At 33.0% G+C, this 13,038-nt stretch overlaps 1 protein-coding gene across 1 annotated transcript in view; it reads right to left on the bottom strand.

The window, feature by feature from the left end:
• LOC106870121 (zinc finger RNA-binding protein) overlaps positions 1-13,038 on the bottom strand; it is a 69,974-nt gene that overhangs the window by 52,335 nt on the left and 4,601 nt on the right. The gene's annotated exons all lie outside the window — the stretch shown is intronic.

The following is a 13,038-nucleotide window of genomic DNA, read 5'->3' as shown; positions in this document are numbered from 1 at the left end:
TGCCACTTTTCATGGGGTTTATGTAGCCGAGTGTTCCAAGATCTGACTACCCATTCTATGCCCCCACCTCTCTGCAAGTACTTTCCAATATGGAACTTTTACAAACACTCCTCATCCATTTACATCTGTCCACTCCAGTGTAATCCTCTCTCATAAATACACTAGTTGCTACATTTACTACTCAGCTCCCTTTTGCACTCTCTCTGTTATGTTAGAAGTGTTAAATCAGCTCCTTTTGGCCTCTACAGATACTCCACATTCAGTGTCATGTCATTACCTGTATGCTTCATACAGCTTGCCTTTTGCATAGCAACACTTTTATCGCTAACTACAATACTTTGATTAGATATAGAGCCAATACTGGTCTATACTTATCAGTGTTGCATGAACAAAAATTAAGCATTATAGAAATATCTAGACTCTAAACCGGTTCATCATAAGTCTCTAAATTCTAAACTAAATCATCAATAGTTATAACTGACTGACACAGATGGATTAGTCTGAACATGCTCTCATTGTCTCATCCATTAAGAAGGCATTCCTCTATAGCTATCTATCTTTATCATATGAATGTCTTCCTAGTGGTCCACTCCAGCATACTGATGCTGTGTTGTACTAATTTATCCTCAATGACACCATGGCCTTCATCCAAAAGAATGCAGATTTGGATTGGGCAAGTTAGAAGGCCAGACTTCTTTGAGGACAACAGTGCAAGTTGCACTTTGAAATAATCCTGCATATGCACAAGGCATATAACAAGAAGCTTACTTCCTAACCACATGGTTCTGGTTTTAGTCTCACTATGTGGCACCTTGAGCAAATGTCTTGTTATAATAGCTTTGGGCCAACCAAAGCCTTGTGAATGGGTTTGGTAGGCAGAAACTGAACGAAGCCTGTTGTGTATGAGTGTGTGTCTTGGTGTATGTCTGTCTTTGTCCCCCGCCCCCAGTATTGCTTGACAACTGATGTTGGTGTGTTTACATCCTTGTAACTTAGTGGTTCAACAGAAGAGACAAATAGATTAAATACTAGGCTTACAAAGAATAAGCCCTGGGGTCAATTTCTTCGACTAAAAAAACCCCCTTTAAGGCAGTGCTCCAGCATGGCTGCAGTCAAATGATAGAAACAACTAAGAATAAAAGAATGCTTTAAAGTTTGCAGTGTTGCAGAGTCTTGGGCAGACATAATCTCATATGCATTATGTTAAGCAATTCATGACAACTGAACTTCATCAAGGACACTCAAACTATTATACAAAACATTATACAACAATAGTTTATAACCGCAATTGCAAAGACAGAATAAAGTCATGTGTGTACATTTACACATATAAATACATAAACACACACAAAAACAAAAAAGCCATCAGAATAAATTCTAAAGAGTGAAATTAGACGAGTTATAGAGGTGGATGAGGAACAAGTTGTGTTGTTAGTTACCATTCAAAGTAGGGTTATGTTGCAACAAAGGAACTGAAAGTTAAAAGGATAACACAAAATGGAGAGAATCAATTTCATAGCTATAACCAATCTCTGTTTTGAAGAGAAAACAAACAGAAACAGTTGCAAGAGCAGAAGTCACTGGATTTTCAAATGTTGAATCTGCTGCCGAGTGATTTTGTTTTTGAGCTATTTTAAAAAACAAAAAACATCTCTTTTGAAATAAACTGGTCCATAAAGAATTTTATAATTGAACAAGTAACATTGAACATTTATATACAATAGGATAAACTAAACAAAGACCAAAATATGAAACATGATGATGTTTCATATTTTGGTCTTTGTTTATCCTATTGTATATAAATGTTCAATGTTACTTGATCAATTACAAAATTCTTTATGGATCAAGGGTTAACAACAGGTGGGTTGTCACTCCTAGGTAAGCAACTAAAGTGCTGTGGGCCCCGCCGGATTCTTTCTTAAAATAAAAAAAATAAAAATTCATGTATTTGTGGTTAGTTATGTGTCTGATAGCTTGTAGGTTGTTTACAGAAACATTACAAGGTGATGGAAATGGTGGGGGTTGTAGGGATATTTTTATATGAAAGGTTAAATAATGTATGCGTGTGTTCCATAGCCAAATGAAAAAGAAAAATTGAAGAGTGAGCCATTAGAGAAAGAAGTCACTGATCCTAGTCTTAACTCTTTCAGTACTTCACATCTGAACTGAATAAACCCATCAACAAACTTTTGTTACATCATTTTTCTGGCTGTACTTTCCCCACTAGTTTTCATTTTCCAAACATAAATATTTGTATGATTACTGAGCCAATATGATGTACATTACCTACAATACCATTATTCTTCATCCGTTCCCCAAACATTAAACCTGGTCAAAATATCATTTCAGTACAGATGCAATTCAATAAGCCATATCACTCAATTTAAATCTAAGAAACTCCTAAATTGGTCTACCAGGATTAATGGCATTCAGAATCAGTAAATGCCTCGTAAATAGGGAGTAATATTCAGAGTTAAGAGAACAATGTTACTCTCCAGAGACTGAATTAAGGACATTCACATAAGTGGAAGCTGGATAACGAAAACTATTTTTTTTGTACCAAAGTTCTGCTTCTGGTTGTGTAAAGCAGTTGCCTAAAATAAGTGTTATCTTACAGTTGTCTGTAAAGGTCAATAGACAATGAGCTTGTGCTTTGGGAACAAAATATTTTTCAAACTATTCTACTGTAACATTAGTTGTAATCCAAACCCCTGCATGGTCCCAGCTGACAAAATGGGAAAGGCGTTGCCCATGCTTTTGGAAGCCCTGAGCTAACTTTTTCCATCTCTCTCTTTTTTTTTTTTTTTTTTTGGTTAACAACAAGCAACTTACATTATGGATTTTTGCAACATTTGGGCAGCCCAGCAGAGTGGTACTTCATGCTCAGTTGTTGAAGTTCTCCAATACAAGACAATCTCATCAACATTGTAGATCTGCTAAGGACATAAATTTGTCATCACAAATTAAAATTAACTTGTCAACAAATGCAACAGCTGCTTGTCTGCTGAAGTTTTTCACACTACATAATTATTAATCTGTTATATTGTTGCTTGAAATGATAAAACCAACCTTCACAATAATTCAACTAGTAATCTAGACCTGGTTCTTCACGAAATTTTTTTTTAGCTCGTTCTATCTCCAGCACATCATCCAGTTCTATTTGTCAAAGTGCCACCATAGCATTCATTATTCACACAAACTTCTCAGACACTGCTGTTGTATGTTTAATAAGTCCAGCTTTATCTGTAATGGATAACCTACAGAGTTTGCATTTTACCCCATAAAAAGGACTTCCTTTACAAATTACAACAATAACTGGAGCTAAATGTGAGCATGCTATGATTTATAGCTGCTCACATCTACCTCCAGCCATGGTTCCAGAAAAGCCAACAGGAATGGCTTACCAGTGTTTACAAATTTCATGACAAAAGCAGTTGTTGCAACCAGCACAACCAAGACAGTGGTGGCAGGTTACCAAAATGGATATCATATCCAAATTAGCAAAGGAAGTGATCACTGATGGTTGTGTTTATAGTTGTCTAAATACTTAATTATGTACCTGTCCCTTTATGTACTGTGACTAAGTGACTCAACAGATTGATAAAATGAGTTGGAGACTGAAATCATCACCAAGGCCATCTTGATCAAGTAAAAACCTTAAATATGATATGCTCTAGTATTGCCACCATCCTATCATTGAAAACAATATATATACATATATAACTACATATTTACTCTTGATTACTAAGTTCCTTTTTTGTATGTACTAGACCTATCCCTCTCTCATATATATATATATATATATATAAACAAGAATTTGTGTGTCATAAAATAATTTGGGGGTTAAAAATCATGGAGAAAACTATTGGATTATATATAAGACATTTAAGACTTGCTTAGTTTAGCTCCTTCACAACCATAAAAACCAAGGGCAGACAAACTTGCTTAAATATAAAAGCCACATATGATAAATATTAAGAAATATGTGCATTTCTTATTAATCTGCTAATTTACAATCACAAAATGCAGATATATATAGTAAATGTTTATCAAAATCTTGAGATATAGTTGTTTTAACTCTATTAAGGGTAGCTGATAAGGTGATAAATACAAGAGAACATACAGGGGAAAAATTGTGATTTTGTATTTCAGTGATATAAAATAAGACTGCCAAAAAAATTGACATTAAAAGGGTGAACTCCATTAGGTATCGTAATATTTATCTTAGTAAATATTGAGCCAAAGGCAGGGGAAGGAGAGAAAAAAAAAAAAAAAAAAAAAAAAAAGAAGCAAACCTCAGCGAATCACTAAAATTACATATATTAAAATCAGACACTGGCTTACATACTCTCAGGTTAGCACTGCAGGGGAAAGATAAGATTGTTTTTGGATTTTATTCATTGCTCAGGACAAACACAGTGTTTATAATTATCAGGTTAATGAGCTGCTGTCAAAATTGTATGAATTAGAAGTGTCACGTTTGTGTGTCAGGTGTTTCTTTATAACGATTGCACAATGCATTTTTTTTTTTTTAGCTATTACAATGCAGTCATACATAAGCAGTATGCTGTGCTGAAAAATATACAACTCATTTCAGTATATCAGAATATTTTGTTTCTTGAACTGGTTTCCAGAACTCAATTACAAATTGGGTTTTGTATCGGTTATCTTGTAGACCCAGGTTTTTCTGTAATTACATTAGTTCCATTTCCATAGTAGACGACTGTAACCAGAGATCTGAGAATTGGATAACCATTAGTGAATTTCTGAAAATGGTGAGGAGGGCTTTAGCACCTGCAAGTCATCAAACCTCATTAGGAAATTTATAAAGCAATCTTTATAATTTATTTTTGCAGATGTCTAGTTCATGGTATTGTATTTCAATTAGCAAAGAATGCTTTTTACTTTTCTACTGAGAATGACAAAAGTGCTTTAAGTATCTAGAGAAAATGTCTCTTAGAATCATTATTATTTCATTCTGAATAGATGTTTGAGTAAATATAGAAAAATATTATCCCTCTCATAGATAAATATCAGGTCTTGCATCTATCATTTTAGCAACTGGGGATAAGATCTTATCTTAAAGCCCTAATTCTTCAATAAAATTTCTTAACTGTCGGTGAATTTTCCCCATTTAATCCTTTTAATATCAATCCACCTGAGATTGTGCCAGGTTCTATGACACAAACTTCCTGTTTTATGTTATCTTAAAACCTTCCAACAAATTTTTATTTAAATTTCAAACACCAGCTGAATATTGACAAAGTTATTTTACCAAATTATTCACAATTTTCAAAAGTAATAGATGCAAAGGCAGTGCATTTCAAAAGAAATAAGGTAACAAAACGCTTAAAGAATATAAATTCATAAAGGGCAGATTTCATAACATCAATCTTGAAGCGTTTGGCGACCAGGTATTTATTCATGATGAAAAGGCTATCAACAGAGACTAGAAAACTGGGGTTGTTTTTCATTAGTGCAATTAATCCTGCATTTCTTTCACTATTGCAGATACTAAATCTATTGCAACACTGACAAAAATCAATGGAACACCAGCGTTTGTTAAAGCTCTCTCAAAGCCATTTTTAATGTCAACATAAGTTTAATATCATTAAGTCTGATGACTCTTCTTTCAATTAGAGATGACAAACAAAAAATACAGCCAGTTACAACTGTTGTCTTGTATATCTGTAGATTAATCAAGAGTTTAAGGTAGTTCTTTAAATCATTTTGCCTGCAACATCAAGCATTTGTCTAGGGGAAAGGCATGCCACTTTTTAGAGAAACCTTAAAGTGATGTTTGTACAGTGAGTTAACTTTATGTTAGCAAATTTGCCATCAAGTTATGGGCATTGAGCACTTGTTATATACCTCCTTGACAAAATTAGCTCTAGTCACTGTATCTGCTTCTATACCAAACACTATCAACAATGTTCATTGGTTGTTTAGTGATAATTTTAACTTGTTTTATTTATATGGATAACAATACAAATATTTATAGTATAAGTCTGATTTATATGGATAATAATAATACAAAAACCAATCTGCTTCATAGTGGCATTCTAATGACAGACAGACACATGGCAGATAAAACACCATGTTGAGGGAAAGGGAGGAGAGAGAGAGAGAGAGAGAGAGAGAAAGAGGTATGACCTCATCTTAAGTTATCTCAGTATTTATCATATTTATGTGGGTCTAATATGCATTTGTAATATAATGAGCACCACTAATAATCAGTAATTAAATTCTAGAAAGAAATCTCGTGTGTGTAATAAACACAGGCTTCTTTAGTTTTAGGGTGTTCAGAAAAAGTTCATTTACCCTCAGCAGAACAAACAGTGACCTTTGAACTTTTAACAAGTCTAGGCTATAAAAGAAAGTGCACCTTAAAGTCCACCTTGTGAAAAATAATCAGTACTTTTTTTTTCTTTTCTCTTAGAAAATCTCTTTTTGATAACAGTGTACTTTAAGTTTTTAATTTTACTATTCAGTTTATAAAGCAAGAACAGCATATTTATCATTTAAACTGGCCATAACTGGCCCAAATATTCTGCCTGTTTTATATTCAAACTAACAAGATCTACTCTCTCACATCTACCCTACAATGTCACTCTAAAAAAAAAACCAAAAAAAAAAACCAATCAAGTCATCAAAATCTCAAAGCTACAAGATAATGCATCATTAATTTAAAACAATGTGAATAAATAAACATTACATTTGACACAGTAATTTGAATGCGAAAGGGTCAAGCATGCATTTTTTTCCTTAAAAAGCACCCAAACATTTATTTTAAACAATCTTCAGATTTTTGTTTTGAACATTCAGAATCTTGATTTTCTTTTTATTTTTAAACAAGAAATTTTTTTTAAAACTCAAAATCTTAATTTAAACATTTAAAATTTTCTTGGAGGGGAAAAAATATCTTAAACACAACATCCAGTGAGTTGTATTGAAACTTTTGGAAACCATACAAATTTCTGTGTAGATGAAACAGACTGTTCTATTACTATCAGTATCAATTTTATTTTCTGTTTACATTGTAGTCGACAATTACGAGCAAAATTTAGTATTTATGTTATTTAATCAGACAACCTTCATATAACAAACATTTTACGTAGTATCATTATAATAGAAAAATAATTGATTTTAGCTCTTTGTTACACATCAGTTTATCTTTGACAATAGATGTAATTAACTTCCTGGTCTTACCATTCTGAACATGGCCACAAACTTAGGGACTGGAATAAATGGGTAGCATTTCTCATGTACAATGTACCTCTAATATTTAGGATAGGGAGAGGAGGTTGGAGAAGGCAACTATGATACCATTTATTGAGGGAACTTTGGCTGCTACAAGTGATAATGCCATTATCATCCTGTTTTGTATGTGCAGAGAACCAAGCACTACCTTATCCAACATGTCCTTTTCTAAGATGGTAGGGTTGATTTGAAAAAGATTTGACCACTGTTTCTAGCAAGTTAAATGACCATGTAGAGGCTCCCTCTCTAATTGTATATCTTTGACAAGCAAATTACAAGTGTAAAAAAAATGAAAAGAGTGGAATTATTTTGGATAAAAAAAAAAATAAGGGCCTCAAAATGCAAAACTATGCGACACATTTTGTGTTAAGATTATGATTTATGTGGTAGTTTTAACAAAATCTACAGGATTAAAGAATCTGTCCACCACCCCCTCATAACCAACTGCCAACACTCAAAATTTTCAATGAAAACCCAGTCTTTGGTACTCCTTGCTGACTTTTATCCCTCAGGCTTCCACCACTCCTTTAAAACTTCAGCATTCAAACTGGGCATATCCAGCCAAAATATTGTTTTATGTTCAAACTGGACAGATGTGGCCTCTCACAACCCTACAATACCATTCTAAAAACAAACAATTGTATCACCAAAATTTCAAAGCTACAAGACAGTGCACTATATTCAAAACATGAAGAAATAAGCATTACATTTGAAAGAATAATGTGACTCCTAGAGAGTTAAGCCATACTTAGATTTAGCATTAAAATTAGGATTTAAATTCTTGATTTTCATTGTTACTAACCACAAGCATTATATCTTAATCCAATGGGGCCTCAATTCAAACTTAGTAAATAATTATAAAGCCTAGATACTTTTTATTCTTTTTTTAACCGTTATGAATAAAGAATCTCAACCAAAACATTTCCACAAGCTGCACAAAAATATGATTCTGCCAGCTTCATATCTTATATTCACCAATAATAAAGGCACAAGGCTTGAAATTTGGAGGGAGGGAACTAGTTGATTACATCGTCACCAGTGTCTCACCGGTACTTAATTTATCAACCTCAAAAGGATGGAAAGTAAATTCGACCCAAGCAGCATTTGAACTCACAACATAATGGCAGACAAAATACCACTAAGCATTTCACCCAGCATGCTAACAATTCTGCCAGCTAGCCACCTTATATTCACCTATAATAATATTCATTTTCTCAGAAAGCAAATTTTCTTACTAGCAAGTATTTATGAATTAAATTTACTTCATGCAAATCACAATGTCAGTAAGAGTGGCTCACGAACTGCTTGCATTCAAAGACATGCATGATTTCTTTTTTTTTTAATCATTATTAATCTGAAGCTGAATGGAGACCTACATAAACTAAAATAACTTTTTTCACTGTTATGGATCCCTGGAGGGGTTTAATCAGTACCTGGCAGCAAAATATACTTTTGGCGCCTTCACCATAATTAGCAAGTATTATCAGGTCACAGGAAATGTTGCACTCCTTCACACTTGCAGCCAGGAGTGTCTCCCCTACCCACCATTAACTCTTCTTGCTGTTATACCTCTGTTACACACGATGGGAGTGGGGCACTAACTATTAGATATGCCAAGATTATGTGAAATAGCTACATGCAGTACTTCAATAAACCCTGGCCATGTCTGAATGCTTGAGATAAACAAATCTCACTTTGTAAATCACCTTTGCTGCCCAGCTATTATTTATTTTCTTGAGGCATACAACCTACAATCTATCATAGGGGAGAATACTTTCATTGTAAGAATAACAAAAACAACAAAAACTATTTGATAAGATTTCTAGGTGTGTCCAGAATATTCTAACAATATGGTTAGCAAGCAGTCTAAGAATTAAGAGAATGTGTTTCTAAAAATAATTTCTTGAGGATGAATTTTGCAATTTATTGAGATCAAGTTCCCTTTCTCACTAGTATTATTCACAGAATACCTGACTGTCTGATCACAGATCAGACAAACATATCCAAGGATTTGCTGAGCCAATCAACTATCTCCCATTCAAAAGGAGCTGACTGATGTTAGTTGCCAAGAGTACCAAATTCTAACGATAAGGATATTCCCCTCTAATAATAATTCTTTCTACTATAAGCATAAGGCCTGAAATTTCGTGGAGAGGGAGTAGTTGATAACATTGACTCCAGTACTCAACTGGTACTTACTTTACCGATCCCAAAGTCGACCTTGGCAACATTTGCACTCAGAACATAAAGCTGGAAGAAATGCCATTAGACATTTTGTTTGAAGTGGTAATGATTCTGCCAGCTTAACACTATATTCACCTATAATAATAATTTCAAATTTTGACACAAGGCCAGCAATTTTGGGGGAGGGGACAAGTCATAACATTGGCCCCCCAGTGTTCTTTCATTGACCCAGAAAGGATGAAAGGCAAAGTCAACCTTGATAAAAATTGAACTTAGAAATGTAAAGACAAATGAAATGCTGCCAAGCGTTTTGCATAGCATGGTAAAAATTCTGCCAGTTCACTCCCTTAATAATAATAATAATTTTTCTTATATCCATTTATTTCAGAACTTAAATTCTCTCACCAGCAGCTTTTTACGAATTAAATTTCAAGTTAAGCCATAACGTTATTATCAAGATAAAAATGTTTTCTATGTCTGCTTAACACAGGTTAGGTTAGATTTTTGTTGTTGCTAGGTTTTCTTTTGGGTTGACCACTGTCGTTCTTTTGCGGGCATTGAATAACAAAATTTGAAAGAGAAAATAAAATTTCAAGAGTTGAACCTTGGAACAAAATTCAAGACATGAATAAAATTCATTTACAAATTGAATTGTTGAGCTACAGTCTGAATAACAGTGCAGAATTTAACAAAAAATAAATAAATAAATAAATAAAATAGGTTTCTTTTTCAAACATAGCATTATATAAAATATATTTCTGTATATGTCTATCAAGCAGAATTCTGATGACAATAATTCATCATACAGAAAATAAAATATCTAGTTAAACTATACTGCAGAATTTTGCCATTCTTTTTACCTTAATTACATAATTATCAGATCACCTGATATGAAAAATGGATAACAAAAATGCAATTTAAACTTTAGCAAAATATTTCAGATTTATACTAGTTTGGAAAATGGATATAGAATCTTGTCTTGAAACAAATTACATCATGGTACAGTTAATTATGATTTTAAAAATGTATAGTCACAATATACACTTTTTGAATAGTATTCTACAGTATACCATGATAGAATTATAAGAATATATCCTATCTGAATTATCTCAGGTAAACAAAAGCAAATATTCTATATCTTATAGTAATAAAATAACTGATTTCAATGAAATGATTATCTTCTGTATAATTGTTTTTTAAAGAAGAAAACTGGTGTTTCAGTTTTTTCCCAAGAGCTGTATTAAGCTCAAGGGAAAAACTGAGACACCAACATTAAGTTCAACTCTACCATTTATTTATATATATATATATATATATATATATATATATATATATATATATATATATATATATATATATATCGCAGGGTTGAACCTAACGTCGATTATATAACTTAAATGAGCATAAAGTGTTAAGAACAATACAGGAGTTAAGACAAATATAATTATAAGTGATAAAATGTAAACAGAAGTATCAATGCTCTTACTCTCTTCAGGGTCTTCGTATTTGAGGTTAATAAAAAAAAATTCTTGATTACGTAATGTAATCTGGTTTCTTCAGTTTCAAATTTTTAAAAAAGTAATTTAAAACCCTGTGACGCAAAATATATTTTAGCCTCTTCTTTTGCAGGTTCAACAATTATGAAAGACTGTTTACAAATAACTCGGACATAAATAGTTAATTTTATACCATTTCTTGTTTTAATTTCTGGTTATATATTTTATATAATTGACGCCATTCTCAAACGTGGCTGAAAATTCTTTTTATCGCACAGAAAATTGCTTCCATTCAAATTTATTGTTGCATCACTAAATTACACAGCTAAATAAATAATGAAAATCCGCTTTGCGCAACTGTTCTGAAAGGTCATCACCACCACCACCACTAGTCGGTTAAACTGTAATATTTACAAGAGAAACATTAAACAATGTGATATGAAAATGAAACTGGAATAGGAAGGAGTGATGCTACATCAAGGCAACTGAAGAAATTACAATAATAGCACAGAGAAAACACGATTAAACTTGTATGGAATTTATTCAAATCCTATATTAACTTCACTTTTTTCTTAACATATTAAGTGGAAGACAGACAAAATATTTTTAACAACCACAATTGTTATTCTCATACAGCTAATTCTTTAAAATTTAGAAATTAACAGAAATGCGGCGTCTTTATATATATATATACATATATAAATATATATATATATATATATATATATATATATATATATATATATATATATATATATCAGTGTGAAGCAGTGATTAGGCATAAGCGAACTTTAGGGTAGTTACAATATGTTTGTCACATTTCAACTCAATACCGTGAACTGCATGCAGTGAATTTGCCTTTAGAAGTTAAAATCTGTCACAGACATACCCTAAAGTTCGCATACACACACACACATATATATATGTATGTATGTATGTACGTATATATATATCTTACACTGAAACCCATTGGACATAATCGATTAAAGATATCATGATAATGCGACAATATTGAAGATATAACATTTTGACCTTAAACACAATGGCATCGTGAAGATGACAATGAAAATGTCTTGCAAAGTTTAAGGTGCAAAGTTCAAGGTTATTCTTTTAGCCAACTTCGGCCTTTCACATAAACCCAAAGCGGACACGAGACGTTTTATTTCTTATACAGACAACTTCAACGACCAATTGTTGAATGAGACATCTCCAAGTCATTATCAAACCAAGGAGATTTGCTAAAATGTTTGCTTCATCGACTGCTGCTGCACAAGCGACAGCTTATACGGTTTTATACTACATATATAAGGGAAAATGGCAAAAAGGAAAAGCAGCTGTGACAACATTACCTTTCCTAAATGATTTTATCAAAATGTAATTTGGAGATTCCCCAGCAAAAACCTCGCAGCGGCATCTGCTACACAGTAGCACACGGCTCCATGACAAAGATCAAAGATCAGATTCATATGGTTGGGGGAGGGGAGAGAGAGAGAGAGAGAGAGATAGAAGAAGCGGCTGTGACTTTCAAACTCGATATCTATTCCGGAACATTCCCAGACATTATGGGAAAAAGACGACGGTTATTTTATTATTTCCAAGTGGAAGTAGAAACCGAAACCGGGTCACGACGCCCGCTCTGCAGTAAAAATCCGCACTGTTTACAGACTGCCTCTCTCTCTCTCTCTCTCTCTCTCTAATAACACCACTTTACATACATTAAATTAATCAAAACAGTGAGTTTTGTGTGTCTATAGCTACAGGGTATGTGAATATTTGAATGCAAGAAACGATGCCACACGAGATGAGATGGAGGCGTTCATGCCTCCATCCAATACCAGCTAAACTGTGCTGAAGTGGTTGGTAAATAATGAAATCAGCCACGACGCCTGCTGAGAGAAGAGACAGAAGGACAGAGAAATCAGCTTGACAACACTTCAATATATATCAAGTGCGCAGTGTTTTTAATAAAATTGCACACATACATTTGTCATTTTTTTACCTTTTATTAGAATGAATGTACGTAGAATAAACACCTGCTACAGACCAGAGCTGAACACAGGGAATATCATTATATATATATATATATATATATATATAT

Source organism: Octopus bimaculoides, chromosome 12 (genome assembly GCF_001194135.2).
Source record: "Octopus bimaculoides isolate UCB-OBI-ISO-001 chromosome 12, ASM119413v2, whole genome shotgun sequence".
Lineage (NCBI taxonomy): Eukaryota > Metazoa > Mollusca > Cephalopoda > Octopoda > Octopodidae > Octopus > Octopus bimaculoides.
Note: the sequence above shows the minus strand (reverse complement) of the source record. Positions and strands in the feature narration are given on the sequence as shown.